This window comes from Miscanthus floridulus, chromosome 16 (genome assembly GCF_019320115.1).
Source record: "Miscanthus floridulus cultivar M001 chromosome 16, ASM1932011v1, whole genome shotgun sequence".
Taxonomy (NCBI): domain Eukaryota; kingdom Viridiplantae; phylum Streptophyta; class Magnoliopsida; order Poales; family Poaceae; genus Miscanthus; species Miscanthus floridulus.
In genome coordinates this window covers 95,634,127-95,649,506 of record NC_089595.1, presented here as the reverse complement: position 1 = coordinate 95,649,506, position 15,380 = coordinate 95,634,127, and positions in this window count along the sequence as shown.

Sequence of the window (15,380 nt, the reverse complement as noted above, 5' to 3'; positions counted from 1 at the left end):
ATTTAGGATAGATAGCCGTACTATTAAGAGGAGTGAAACTTGTATCGAAATGCGGTTATCAAAGTGCCACTAGATGCTCTAATTCATTGCATATGCATTTAGGATCTAGTTGAGTGCTAACACCCTTGAGAATGTTTGTGAAAATATGCTAACACATGTGCACAAGGTGATACACTTGGTGGTTGGCATATTTGAGCAAGGGTGAAGAAGATAGAGTAGAAAAGGAGTTAGTCGCGCTGGTTACAGAGTGACCGGACGTGTCCGGTCGCCACACCGGACACGTTCGGTGTGAATCAGCAAACGCAGTGTTTGGCAGAACAGTTGATCGGACGCTGGCAGCATCCGGTCCGGTGTGACCGGACGCGTTCGGTCGAGCGTAGATGCTTACTGTACTCGACCGGACGCTGAGGCCCAGCGTCCGTTCAGTTTCTAACAGACACGTTCGGTCAGCCCTAGGGCTTATTGGACTCGACCGGACGCAGCGGCTCAGCGTCTGGTCATTTGTGTTTGAGCATTTGGTAGGCTGACCGGACGTGTCCGGTATTCACGATCAGAGCGTTCGGTGCTGCGTCCGGTGCATTCTGACCGGAGCGTCCGGTCGATGCGCAGTCAGCCAAATAATTGAGCCAACGGCTCTATTTCGTGGGGGCTTCTATTTAAGCCCCATGGCCGGCTCAAGCTCACTCTCTTGCACATTTTCATTGACATAGCAATCTTGTGAGCTTAGCCAAAGCCCTCCCACTCATCTCCATCATTGACCCATCATCTTTGTGAGATTAGGAGAGAATCCAAGTGCATTACTTGAGTGATTGTATCTAGAGGCACTTAGTATTCGTGTTGCGCTGTGGATTTTGCTTGTTACTCTTGGTGGTTGCCACCACCTAGACGGCTTGGTGCAGCGGTGGAGGATAGGCATGAGTTGGTGATTGTTCGTGGCCGTCTCCGGTAATTGTGAGGGGAGTTGTACCTTCCCCGACGGAGTACCGAAAGGTAACTCTAGTAAATTGCTCGTGTCATTGAGTTACCTCACTTGTGGGTAGGTTCTTACGGTGTCCAATCGTGTGGACGAGATTTGTGAAACACCTCTTAGCCGCCGAACCACCAAGTGTTGGTCGACACAATGGGGACTAGCGTGTTGGCAAGCACGTGAACCTCGGGAGAAAAATTGATTATCTCTTGTCCTTTGGTATTCTCTCGGTGATTGATTTAGTATTCATCTTGTGATTGGTTCACTCCTCTACATGGCGATATAATCACCCTACTCACTCATTTATATTCTTGCAAACTAGTTGTGGCAAGCTCTTTAGTGTAATTAGAATTGAGAGCTTGCTTTGTTATTTTAAGTTCATCTAGTGGAGCTCTTTAGAGTAGCAAGATTGAGAGCTCTTAGTGAGTAGTAACATTGCAAGTTGTGTGCCTAGTAATCATTGTGTTAACACTGGATTTTGGTCAATTCTGGAGGATGACAGGTGGACCCGCATGCGGGAAGAAGGGTGTTCGGCAAACAAGACAAGCGGTCGGCTAAATGCTTGTGCGGTCGGTTACTCTAGAAGGCGGTGACTTCATTTGGGAAAACAGAAGATGGCAGGCAAGACCGATCGGAAAGATGAAAGTTGTAATAATAAAGGAATCTAAAAGTTTAGGCTAAGGAATCGTAAGTTTCCAATTTTGTTTAAAAGTTCCTTTGTAAAGTCGTAGTCCTCTAGGACTCGTGTTTTGTCTAGGGTATAAATATTGACCCTCGGCCATTGTAATAAGTGTTCACAACCAAATCAATACAACCGGCCCCGTGCCAACTTTCGAGTCCTTTTGTCGCGTCGTCGAGTTCTTCGAGAGGAGTCATCGATCCGTCGACCTCCGTAAGTTCCGGCAACCTTGTTATCATGTTTAGTATCATGCGGTGGATTTAAACGTGATGCAAGTAGTCTTGTTTGTTTTCAATGATCGTGCGGCGGATCTTTGCTTGACAATCAAGAAGTCTTTGCTTATGCTTTGTTTATGAGCAGATACCGTGCGGCAGGCGTTTGCTCAATATGCTTAGCGAAAGCAAGATAGTTATCGGCTCTATTAGATATGGCAAATCTAAATAGATTCATTAAGTTATCCAGTGTTGCATGTTTTAAATATTTTATATATTTGTAACATACTTTTGCCCAATCTAGATTGATATCGTTCGGCTCTCTTTTTCTCTTATGGTTTTATTCGTGCTTCAACGATCATTGCTTTTCATATTACCTTTGCAAATAAATAACACGCTCATAATGGCTGAATTATTTTAATCTAGATTGTCACATGTTGTGGGTTCATGCATGTTAATCACGTTTAGGCTTTAACGAAACCAGGTGTTGTGCGGCAGATGCAGGTTTTAGATTAGTTTAATCGTCTTTATTTGCACGTTCCTTCTTCATGGACCCCAATTCGGCTAGACTGCCGAGCTTGGTTATGCATTAACTCATAATTAATTTCACTTGCTCAAACATGTCTTCCCATGGACATGCATTCGGCAATCAAGTCTTTACGTGCATTCATCTTATGATTAGCTGAATGATTTATGAACTTATTGGCAGACAGCTCTCTATAGCTGTATGTCGTTGTAAGTGGCTTCAGGGCCGTATATGTGGAACTGTCTGGTATTACCCGACACGTTCCGGTTTGACATTTAATTGTTTTATCCCTTGTTAGTTTTTTTAGGTCAAACTGACTGGCACGCTTCCGGATCACGAAGCACCCAAGAACCCGATTGAAGCCACGCTTTTCGGCTTGCTGTGTGTGAGGCACAGTGCGTCACATTTTGTGTCAACACACTTTTTGGCACGCTCAGTGGGACAAACTGTTAGTTCAAGATGGCGTCTGAGATCAACAATGATCATGTTCTGGATGTGAGCATGGCAGAATTGCCAGATAATTACAAGGATTTAGTGCTACAAGCATGTGAGCAATACCAACGGAAATGCTTGATGTCTTTTTCCAAAAACAAGAGCAATAAAGTATTTCAAAAGCAGTCAATGCCAAGGGTTCTTCTTCCGCATCAAACTGATTACACTGAAGAGGAGGATGCTCAGAAGATGGCAGCCCTGGTTTATAAAGCTATGGGAGAAACCATGACAAACCATCACACAGCTTTTCTGAATACCTTTCGGGCAATCATGATCAGTACTTTTGGCCCAATGGTTGATAAATACTTCAAAGAAAATGTTGGACCACTCAGTGGACCGACGCTTTTCAATGTTCCAAAGCATCAAGAGAAGCCTGTTGGAAAAGAAGTAGCATCGCCTTCAAATATAGGTGGATTGACTCACACTGAAAAGCATTTACATCCCACCTATGGCCAGGTGACATTTGGTACCACAGGAGAAGTGCCACCTTCAGCTTATAGAGTTTCTCCAGCATCAAACAGATTGCAGAAGAATATGTATGGAGATGGGTATCAAGAATTTACTGATTACAGTGCTATCAATGCTGTGCCAAATCCAGGGTATAGAAGTGTTTCAGGATTGCCTTCTGGAGTGCAAGTACAAGGAAATCAGGATCCAGGCATTGATGTTTTGATGCACAGAATGGCTGATATGATGCAAAATCAGTTCGGCTTGAAGCCAAAGAATCAATCCTATTCATACAAGTCTCCTTATCCAGAATGGTACAATAGAGTGGCGTTACCTCCAAGGGTGAAGCCTCCAACAGATTTGACCAAGTTTTCTGGTCAAGATGATACTAGTACCATAGAGCACGTCAGTCGGTACTTAATGCAGCTTGGAGAAGCTGCTTCAGATGAAGCTTGGAGGATTCGATATTTTCCTTTGTCTCTTACAGGACCAGCTTTCACATGGTTCACGTCTCTACCAGCTCGTTCCATTGGTACGTGGGCAGAACTAGAGCAGAAGTTTCATTCATATTTCTATACGGGTACTAATGAGAAGAAGTTGGTTGATCTCATGAGTCTGAGGATGAGAACAAATGAGACACCATTGGAGTATCTTCGCAGATTTAGGGAGACCAAGAATATGTGTTATTCTCTAAATTTACCAGATGATCAACTACCTAGAATAGCTATAGCAGGAATGTTACCGAATATCAGGGAGAAGTTGTTCGGTTTAGAGTTTGATGATCTTGGCCAACTTACACAGCGTTTAGCAGCTATGAGTAATCAAGCCCAAGGATTCAGGAGAGATAATCGCTTTCAGAAAAATAATGCCACTAATGATGTGTATCAAGGTTTTCTGGATGAAGCGACTGAATATATTGATGAAGATGAGATAGCTGCGGCTGAGTTAAATTGGGCAAAAGAACCCACTCAAGTTAATCAACGCTGGTTGAAACAACAAAAGGGAACCTATGATTTTGATGTTACTAAGGCAGACAGACTTTTTGCATTGTTGATAAAGGAAGGACGCATCAAGTTGCCAGAAGGACATCCTATGCTATGTCCTGAAGGAGTGAAAGACAAAAAGTATTGTGGCTTTCATAACACTAATTCTCACTCTATCAATGATTGCCGAGTGTTCAGAATACGAATCCAGAAAGCTATCCAAGAGGGACATTTGAGGTTTGATGGCAAGATGAAAATTGATGATCAACCTTTTCCACAAAATATGATTTCTTTCTCTGTGAATATGGTCTCTACCAATGATCTCAAAGGTAAAGGCAAGATGAAGGTGTTGACTTCTGATAGAGCAAAGGAGAGTGGTGCTGTTGACCCAGATCGACAAGTCACCAGTAGAGAGCTGCAGCAACGAGTTCGGTTTCAGAATAGCCGAACCGAGAAAGGTCAAGTTTCTAAACCCAGAGTTACATCACGTATTTTGCTAAACAAGTGGCAGAGGGAACAAGAGAAGGAATACTGTAAGAAGCAATGGTTTATGGAAGAATGCCGGAGGTATGAGGAAGAGGTATACCGAAGGGAGCAAGAAGAATACATGACAGAATAGGAGCAGTCTCATTGGGGTTGTTCATTCTTTAGGCATTGTTGGAATGAAGGCTTGAGGTTGCCTGCAAGAAATAATTGTCCGGAGTGTAGTGCTCAGTACTTCGAGTATAGGCAATCTCGAGTCAACCGCTGTCCCGTCTATGAAAGACTTGGAACGAAGGTTCCTGAAGATGATCGGCGCTTAAAAATAGATGATTTTGAGAATCAGCAAAGGAAAAGAGTTGCAGGTCAAGGTTGGATTCATGATAGAGTGCATGATGAAGAAGCTGACTTCTATAGATACGTATGGCAAAAAGGACAGTGGTGTCCTCCAGGCCTGAGGAAAAGTCAGAAAAGAAGAGTTCAACGGTTGAGGAATAGGGAGTTGGAACAGGAAGTTACCGAAACAAAGCAAATATGGCGTCCTAAAAAGAAGCCTGATGGATGTGGTCCTTCGGCTAATGCTTGCATGGCTTTCTTCCTCCCATCAGAGTTTATAGCTCCCGAAAGCCAAGATGTCCAAGAAGAGGTGTACTCTGATTTTGATGAGAGTGAATGTCAGGATTTGATGGCTCAGCTTGTATTAACGCAGTAGGCTGTTTTTGATAAACCAATCAAGAATCGTCACTTGAGACCACTCTATTTAAAAGGATATGTCAATGGCAAGCCTTTAACTAAGATGTTTGTCGATGGAGGGGCTGCTATCAATATCATGCCTTATACTACCTTCAGAAAGCTTGGGATGACTAATGAAGAATTGTTGAAAACTGACATGGTGCTTAGGGACTTTGCTGGCAATCCTTCCGATACCCGAGGTGCTATCCATGTCGAGCTGACTATTGGGTCAAAAACTCTGATTACCACCTTTTTGTCATTGATGGCAAGGGGGCATATAGTCTACTCTTGGGCAGAGATTGGATCCATGCTAATTGTTGCATTCCTTCAACTATGCATCAAATTCTCATTCAATGGATTGGAGATGATGTTGAAGTTGTACATGCTGATAATTCGGTAAGTGTTGCTGCCACAGAATCTACCTATTGGGAATATGAGGGCGTCGATTGTTTCTCTGGAAAAGTGTGGAAAGAAGGTCCTGTAAATGTTTTCAGCGAGGGCCAACAGCCGATCCAAGCAGTCGGCTCTCATAGCAATTTTTAATGGGAAATCCCGTCGATGGCAACAAAGGAAAGTTGGGACGTGGTTTTATGTCAGCTGATAAATTGGAAGAAATTAATGTTGGTGATGGTTCTAAGCCAAGGCCGATGTATATTAGTGCAAAGTTAGACCCAGAATATAAATCAAAGTTGATAGATCTGTTGAAAGAGTTTAAAGATTATTTTGCTTGGGATTACACGGAAATGCCTGGATTGGATCGTTCCATTGTTGAGCATCGATTACCCATTAAACCTGGATTTCGTCCTTATAAACAACCTCCACGGAAGATATACAAAGAGGAAGTATTGGCCGATGTGAAGAAGGAGGTTGAAAGATTAATAGAAGCAAACTTCATTCGGCCATGCAAGTATGCAGAGTGGATTTCAAATATAGTACCGGTATACAAGAAAAATGAAAAATGAGAGTTTGCATAGATTTCAGAAATCTTAATAAGGCTACTCCCATGGATGGTTACCCAATGCCAGTTGCCGATTTGCTGGTAGATGCAGCAGCAGGTTATGAAGTCATTAGTTTTATGGATGGTAATGCTGGCTATAACCAAATTTTTATGGCAATAGAAGATATTTCGAAAACAGCTTTCAGATGTCTTGGTCATATTGGTTTGTTTGAATGGATAGTCATGACATTTGGGTTAAAGAATGCCGGTGCAACTTATCAAAGAGCTATGAATTATATCTTTCACGAGCTGATCGGCAAGATTATAGAGATTTACATCGATGATGTGGTGGTCAAGTCTAGAAATCATAAAGGACATTTGGCCGATTTAAGAAAGACTCTGGAGTGCACAAGGAAGCATGGCTTGAAGATGAATCCAAACAAATGTGCCTTTGGAGTTTCAGCCGGTGAGTTTTTGGGATTTTTAGTTCATAAAGGAGGAATTGAAGTTGGGAAAAAGAGCATGGAAGCAATAGACAAAGTTGTGCCGCCAACCAATCTCACAGAATTGCAATCATTGTTAGGCAAAATCAACTTTGTAAGAAGATTCATATCCAATCTATCAGAGAGAGTTTTACCCTTTTCCCCTTTATTAAAGCTCAAGAAAGATCAAAAATTTGTATGGGGTGACATACAACAAAAGGCTTTTGATGAGATCAAACAATATATGAAAGCACCACCTGTGCTGGTACCTCCACAACTTGACAAGCCTTTTAAGTTGTATGTGGCGGCCGATAGCCTAATGATAGGATCGGCCCTTATGCAAGAGTTTGAAGGAAAAGAAAGAGTCATAGCTTATCTTAGCCGAAAGCTGTTAGACCCGGAAACAAGGTATTCGGCTACAGAAAAACTTTGCTTGTGTGTGTATTACTCATGTACCAAATTTCGGCACTATTTGTTGAATGCCGAGTGTGTGGTGGTTTCTAGTTTTGATGTAATCAAACATATGCTATCAATGCCGATTTTGAATGGAAGAATTGGCAAATGGATTTTAGCATTGTCAGAATTTAATTTAAGGTATGAATCGGCAAAGGCGATAAAGGGTCAAATTATTGCCGATTTTATTACCCAACATCGGGATCTTTCTGTTGAGGCGATAAGCATTGTGCCTTGAGCCTTGTTCTTCGATGGATCATCTTGTAACAAAGGTGGTGGTGCTGGTATTCTTTTGATTTCCCCACAAGGAAAAGCTTTTGAGTATGCAGTTCCTATTGAATTTCATGTTACTAACAATCAGGCAGAGTATGAAGCATTGCTTAGAGGGCTTCAGCTTCTTATAGAAGTAAAGGCCGTTGCTGTTGAAATCTTTGGGGATTCTGAGTTGGTGATTAATCAACTGAATGGTCAGTATGAATGGAAGAACAATGTGTTAAGAGAATATTATGAGGAGTGTAGAGAACTTTTGAAGAATTTTCTGATGGTGACCTTGCATCATATCCCTAGAGAGTACAATGAAGAAGCAAATAAGTTAGCTCAAGCTGCTTCTGGATATCGAGAGAGTCGGGAAGTTTTTGCTATGGAGGAAGATGTTTTAAATACTGATCCAGTAGATGGTGATTGGAGATACGAAGTTACCAATTATCTAAAAAATCCATCTCAAAAGGTTTCCCGAAAACTCAGGTACAAAGCTCTCAAATTTGTGTTTCTTGATGATTAGTTATATTACAAGTCCATCGATGGAGTATTGCTCAAATGTTTAAGTCAAGAAGAGGCCAAGAAAGTGATGTATGAGGTTCACGAAGGATTGTGTGGTGCACATCAGTCAGCTTATCGAATGAAGTGGATAATTAGGAGAACTGGTTATTTTTGGCCAACTATGTTGGAAGATTGTTTTGAATATTACAAAGGGTGTCACAATTGTCAAAAATTCGGCAATATTCAAAAAGTTCCAGCGTCTGCTATGAATCCTATAATCAATCCTTGGCCGTTCAAAGGATGGGGTATAGATTTAATTGGTCAGATCAATCCTCCTTCTAGTAAGGGACACAAATTTGTACTCTTGGCCATGGATTATTTTACCAAGTGGGTTGAAGCTGTCCCTTTGAAGAAGGTAACGTCAGAGAATATGATCAGTTTTGTTAAGGAACATATAGTTCACAGATTCAGGATTCCTCGGACTATAACAACTGATCAAGGAACTCAATTTACTTCTTCAGAATTCTGTGACTTTGCCAAAAGTATGGGGATTAAGTTGTATAATTCGTCTCCTTATTATGCACAAGCTAATGGTCAGGCAGAAGCATCAAATAAGATTATGATTAAAATTATCCAGAAGAAGATTGATGAAAAACCAAGGAAATGGCACTTGGTTCTTAATGAAGCATTGTGGGCTTACCGAATGGCTTGTCATGGGTCCACTCAAACGTCTCCCTATGAGCTGGTTTATGGACATCATGCTGTGTTACCATGGGAGTTACGGTCAGGATCAAGGCGAGTTGTGTTACAGAAAGAATTAGTGGAAGAGGATTATAAGAATCTAATGATGGATGAATTGGAAGATCTACATTTGATTCGTCTCAAGGCATTAGAAAATATTGAGAAAAATAAAATACGCGTTGCCAAGTATTATAACAAAAGGGTTAGGCTGAAGCAATTCGCAGAAGGAGATTTGGTTTGGAAAACTATATTGCCAGTTGGAACAAAGGATAGAGCGTTCGGCAAATGGTCTCCAAATTGGGAAGGTCCTTTCCGAATAGTAGAATGTATACCTGGTAATGCATACATATTGAAAACTTTATTTGGAGAGGAGTTTACCAGAGCTATCAATGGAAGATTTCTTTAGAGATATTATCCTAGTGTTGAAGTTGGTTTATGAATGTAGATCAGAAAAGCCGATGAAGGGGAAATCGCCTTTAGCCTAAAAATAAATAAGACTGAGAATAGCCGATATTGTTCATATCGCCTTTAGCACAAAATAGCCGATGCAGTTTGCATCGCCTCTAGCACAAGAATGTTTATGCAAGGTTGGGGTGTTTTCAGCATCTTTTATGACAGTCGCAGGCAGAATTTTACCGAAAAGAATCAAAGAAATAAATATTCTTACAAAAGACGAGATTATTCATAGAAGTCCATCCTAATACAAACTACTCCTCAAATAACTTGTTGAGGACGGACTGGGGGTTTGTGGATTCAGCAAGGGCGGCGGCATGATCATCGTAGGCCTCCAGACGCTCGTCTATGTTGTCAATCTCGTCTGGGCGTCCTCCAGTGAAGCCGACTGGCCGGAAGGAGTAGTCCTCGTTGGTTCGGGAGGTCATTGCCGCCAGCCCGAGAGAAGCGCCAAGGTGCACACCTTGGATGACGGCCTAATCAATGCGGCCGTCCGCAGCATCAAGGCGTGCCTCGGATGTCTCCCCTTGGGCGTTCACCTTGTCGGCGATCTTGTTCGCCGCCGCCTTCAGGCGATCATTCTCCGTAGAAAGAGCTGGGTAGAAAAGAAAAAATGGATCAGCAAGCAAGGGAAGCCAGAATGATAAAACCAAATGGGGATATCAAACCGGTGATGGCGTCGCAGAATTGCTTCCGCTGGTCCTCCCATTCGGCTTGATCGATGCCGAACTTCTTGGAGACGTCGCCTAGCTCCTCCCGGGCTTCGTCCCTCTCCTAGCGAAACTTGAGCGCCTCCTCGTGAGAGTATGGATGGTGTGCATCTGCTGGTTCTGCCAGGCCCCAAGGATTGGAATGGTAAGAGCTTGAAGAGCTGGAAGATCCGGAGGAGCCGGATGATGGAGTTCCCGGTTGAGCTGCCGTCGCCGGAGGAAGGAGATGATATTGGCTGGAGCTGATGACCCTTATCCTGATGAATGAGGAAGGAAAGATCGAAACTAAGAGATGAACAAAGAAATTGCAAAGGGGGCAAAAAGCCGAATCGTACCCACGACGCCGGCAGCGCGATGCTCTGCTTCCTTCAGCCTCTTCGTCGGCAGGACGCTTGCCACGGTTGCCACTGTTCGTCATTTGCTTTGATGGAGGTTAGGGTTTTCTTCTGGAATGAATCGAACGAAGGAAGTGGAGGAGACGGATGTGAGAACGCTAAAGCGAAGATAGCGATGAAAGCTAACGGAAGGGTCTATTTATAAGCTGAAGCGAAGGATTGTGGCGAATTCCACGGGGTTGTGGGGCGAGAATGCCGAATGGTGGAGTAGGGTTTTTCCCTTTCAGCTGGGCCGCTACTGGGCTGGGCTAGGCATGGGTTAAATCGAACATCGCTCGACTATCTCCCTGATTTGTTGGAGCCAACATTGTTCGGCTATACCCTCACAATATTTAAATTGGATTCGTTCGGCTATCAGAAGAATGGAGACAATCGGCTACATTCTAATTGAGTAATTTAAGGGGAAAATGCCGATTGCTTTTTTTCAAACAAATAAAAATATGTGAAAACGAAGTTGAAGGACAGAGGGTATCACATTTGAGTTTATTACAAGCCCAATATCTACTTGTTTAGAAGCTGATTGATTGCCTCTATGGCTTCAGTCCTGATTCGGCTAACATTATCTAGCACTTTTTGATCTTCATCTTCAGAACTCTAGATGCTGGATAACTTGTTTTTGATCTGCTGATCTTCTTTGATGGTCGAAGCTATCTTTAGTGAAGCTGCTTCTATGTTCTTCGGCAAATTAGCTATATGGGCCCTGTGAGACTGAATTTTGGCATTCAGTTCGGCTAGTTGAGCTTCTAGTCTGCTTTTTTCATCCTCCATGGCTTTCTGTTCAGGCTCCAAGGTTGCCAAGGAATTTCTCGTAGTCTGGATATGAGAGTGAAGATCTTTAATCTTCAGTTTTTTCAAAGATCTATCCTTCTGCAGAGCGGTCCTCGAAGATATGTTCTTGGTTGCCCTTCTCACCATAGCAAAGTAGTCATCAAGATGGGCTACAGATTCTAGGGGAACCTTGAGAGCAGAGGGGATATCTTGATCAATGAGTTCAAGGAGGTCTTTTATCTGGTCTGCATCCTGAACCAGACTAATGGTATCTTTATTCAGCAGAATGATCACCTCTTTTAGCCGAGCCTGATTTTCCAGCGATAAGGTTTGATGAGAAGTGATCTCTTCACCTTTCTCAATGATGTAGTCCTCAATAGAGAAGGAGTAACTGGTGGTCGGTTTAGTGATGTTCTTCTAAAGAAAGGAGAAGAAAGAAGGTGTTAGCCGATTGAGTAATTTTGCTAAAATATAGTGTGAGACAAGGCATTACCTGTTGGGCTGATTGATCATCAGGATGGATTATACCCTGGCTTGCTGGAGAACTTGATTGAAGGTTCAAAAGAGGCGGGTCTGGAGCTTGATCAGGAGAAGTTTCCCTTGCCAGTTCATCTAAGATTTCATCTATTCTCAATAAAGTAAATGATAATGAGCATAAGAGATAGATGTTATTTAGGAAAAAAGAGAAAAAAGGGAATTGGCTGAACGATGTTACCTATGGTTTCATCAGATTTGTGAGCTTTTAAACTTTCAGCTTCATGAGTCTCTGAAGTTTCGCTATCATGGATTTCTTCATCTTCAGTAGAAACTTCAGGGGTTAGTTCTGCAGGCGCTGAGGTATTGCCCAGTGTGGGAATTTCGACTTGTGGCTGCAATGGAAGTAATGAATATAGAGGTGGTCAGGTTTACTGCTAAGTGAGGTTGTTAACCTGATAAGAAAATAAAAGATTCATGCCTTAAGAGATAATCTGGCTTTCTTGGTCCTTGGTTTCTTGGGTAAGAGAAAATTGTTAGATGTTTTCCTTTTGCTTTTTCCTCTTGAAGACGCAGCGGCTGAAGCAGCAGGGGTTCTCATGAGTGCCTTTAAGGGTATTGAATCCAAAGTCACAGGAGTTTTCATGAATTCCTTTAAATTTGGAGCATCAAACCCCAGAGCAGGCTTGGGACTAGCTGAATAGTACTAGATTGCTTTGGCTGGGAGAGTAAACTCAAGATCCTGTGCATAGCTAAATGTTAAAATAAGAAGTGGGTTCAGGAGCAAGAAATGATGAGCATAATGAGATTACCTCACTATCAGAAGCAAAGTCAGGTTGCAAGTTTTTGCATAGAGAATGAACTGATATATTGAAGATATGAGCATGCCATTCTTGCCACCAAGAGACAAAGAAGGGATGAGCAACATCTATTAGCTCAAATGGAGATGGTTCATATGTTGGCAATTCCCATCCTAATTCAAAGATTTTCTTGGCTTCCATTCTTTCTGTTATTACTTCCCTTGACTTTATGATTGCTGAGAAGAGGAATCTTGAAGGCAGTTGGCCACATCCTAATTGTCTGGCCACCATATTTGGATAGTAGAATTCATAGGTGGACTGCACTAACCTCCCATGATGAAATTCGGCTGGCAGAGTACAAGGTTTGATAAAGGAGTTGAAAATCTCCGTGGATTCTTGACCTGAACAACCAATTTCATAGCTAAACTTGCAGGGCAAAGTCAAATTTTCATTTTCTCTATAAGGAAACCAGAGCACATTGCCGAATCCTTTGAAAAACAGCTTGAAGAAATGACCGATGTCTATGTCAATGCTTATAGATGCTGCTGCTTCCCCATAAGTCTGACAAGCCTTAACCTTTGCTGTACTACCTTCAGCATAGTTAACTGAAGGAAAACTTAGATTGAAGAGGCTCACAGAGGTTATCTGATGCATATATAGCTGAAGCCATATTTGAATTAGCCACCAGGGACCATTCACACAAGAGATTTCTCCACCTTGGTGCATCTGAAGAGTAATCTGATGCATCATATGATAAACAGACCCTAAGAGATATTTGCCTAGTGGGATCTGAGTGCCTGCAGCTAAGTCTTCAGCCATTACCATGTGATTCAGGGTTGGTTCATTGGATTTTCCACAGAAGATGAATCTGCATAGCCACATATTCATGAAGGCTTTCAACTCTTTGTCAGAGACGGTGCTAGATGCATTCATGTAGTTCTGGATATGTTTGACCCATCCACATCCAGAGCTGACGGCTCTTTGATTACTTTTGCTCTTGTACTTATAGGGATATACTGGCAATGACACGTTCAAGCCAGTCATCATGAACACGTCAGCTAGAGTGATGGTCATCATACCATGACCAAAGATGAAGGCATTAATAGTGTCAGACCAAAAATGGGAAGCTGCTATCAAAAGGGAATCATTTCTGGGTGTTTCTGCTAAGGATAATTCCAGACAATGACTGATGTCTTGACTTTCCCAGTGGCTGCTGCTTTTCTCCAGCATTCTCCTGTACCAATTACGCCATCCGGTGATTGGGGGAAATGGCCAATTCTTGAATGTGTTCGGCCATCGGTTTGGCGAGGTGATCCCAGATTTGAAAGGAATTCTTTGGGTTTCCTTCTCGATAATTTCAGAAGGGTCAGGATTTCCCATTGGGCCGAGGAAATAGGAGTCAAGGTTGGCAGCATAGGGGATCAAAATCTGGTTCTTGTATTCCTTTAGAAGATGATTGAAATCAAAGAAGAATAAATCAAAAGAGGAGCGGGAAGATCAAATGAAAGTTGCCGAATATAAGTAAAGTTTACCTCTGGGATTTCATCCTGGGTCGCCATTGAAGATTCGAAATAGGTCCGAGGTTGCGCTGAAAGCTTGAATTTTTGGGCAGCGGCTGCGGTATTGAACGGTGTTGACCTAGGAGGAAGAAAGAGCTTCTGGTCAATTTCAGAATAAAACAACTTTTATCCCAAAATTGAGGGGGCATGTGTTAACACTGGATTTTGGTCGATTCTGGAGGATGACAGGTGGACCCGCATGCGGGAAGAAGGGTGTTCGGCAAACAAGACAAGTGGTCGGCTAAATGCTTGTACGGTCGGTTACTCTAGAAGGCAGTGACTTCATTCGGGAAAACAGAAGATGGCAGGCAAGACCGATCGGAAAGATGAAAGTTGTAATAATAAAGGAATCTAAAAGTTTAGGGTAAGGAATCGTAAGTTTCCAATTTTGTTTAAAAGTTCCTTTGTAAAGTCGTAGTCCTCTAGGACTCGTGTTTTGTCTAGGGTATAAATATTGACCCTCGGCCATTGTAATAAGTGTTCACAACCAAATCAATACAACCGGCCCCGTGCCAACTTTCGAGTCCTTTTGTCGCGTCGTCAAGTTCTTCGAGAGGAGTCATCGATCCGTCGACCTCCGTAAGTTCCGGCAACCTTGTTATCATGTTTAGTATCATGCGGTGGATTTAAACGTGATGCAAGTAGTCTTGTTTGTTTTCAATGATCGTGCGGCGGATCTTTGCTTGACAATCAAGAAGTCTTTGCTTATGCTTTGTTTATGAGCAGATACCGTGCGGCAGGCGTTTGCTCAATATGCTTAGCGAAAGCAAGATAGTTATCGGCTCTATTAGATATGGCAAATCTAAATAGATTCATTAAGTTATCTAGTGTTGCATGTTTTAAATATTTTATATATTTGTAACATACTTTTGCCCAATCTAGATTGATATCGTTCGGCTCTCTTTTTCTCTTATGGTTTTATTCGTGCTTCAACGATCATTGCTTTTCATATTACCTTTGCAAATAAATAACACGCTCATAATGGCTGAATTATTTTAATCTAGATTGTCACATGTTGCGGGTTTATGCATGTTAATCACGTTTAGGCTTTAACGAAACCAGGTGTCGTGCGGCAGATGCAGGTTTTAGATTAGTTTAATCGTCTTTATTTGCACGTTCCTTCTTCATGGACCCCAATTTGGCTAGACTGCCGAGCTTGGTTATGCATTAACTCATAATTAATTTCACTTGCTCAAACATGTCTTCCCATGCACATGCATTCGGCAATCAAGTCTTTACGTGCATTCATCTTATGATTAGCTGAATGATTTATGAACTTGTTGGCAGACAGCTCTCTATAGCTGTATGTCGTTGTAAGTGGCTTCAGGGCC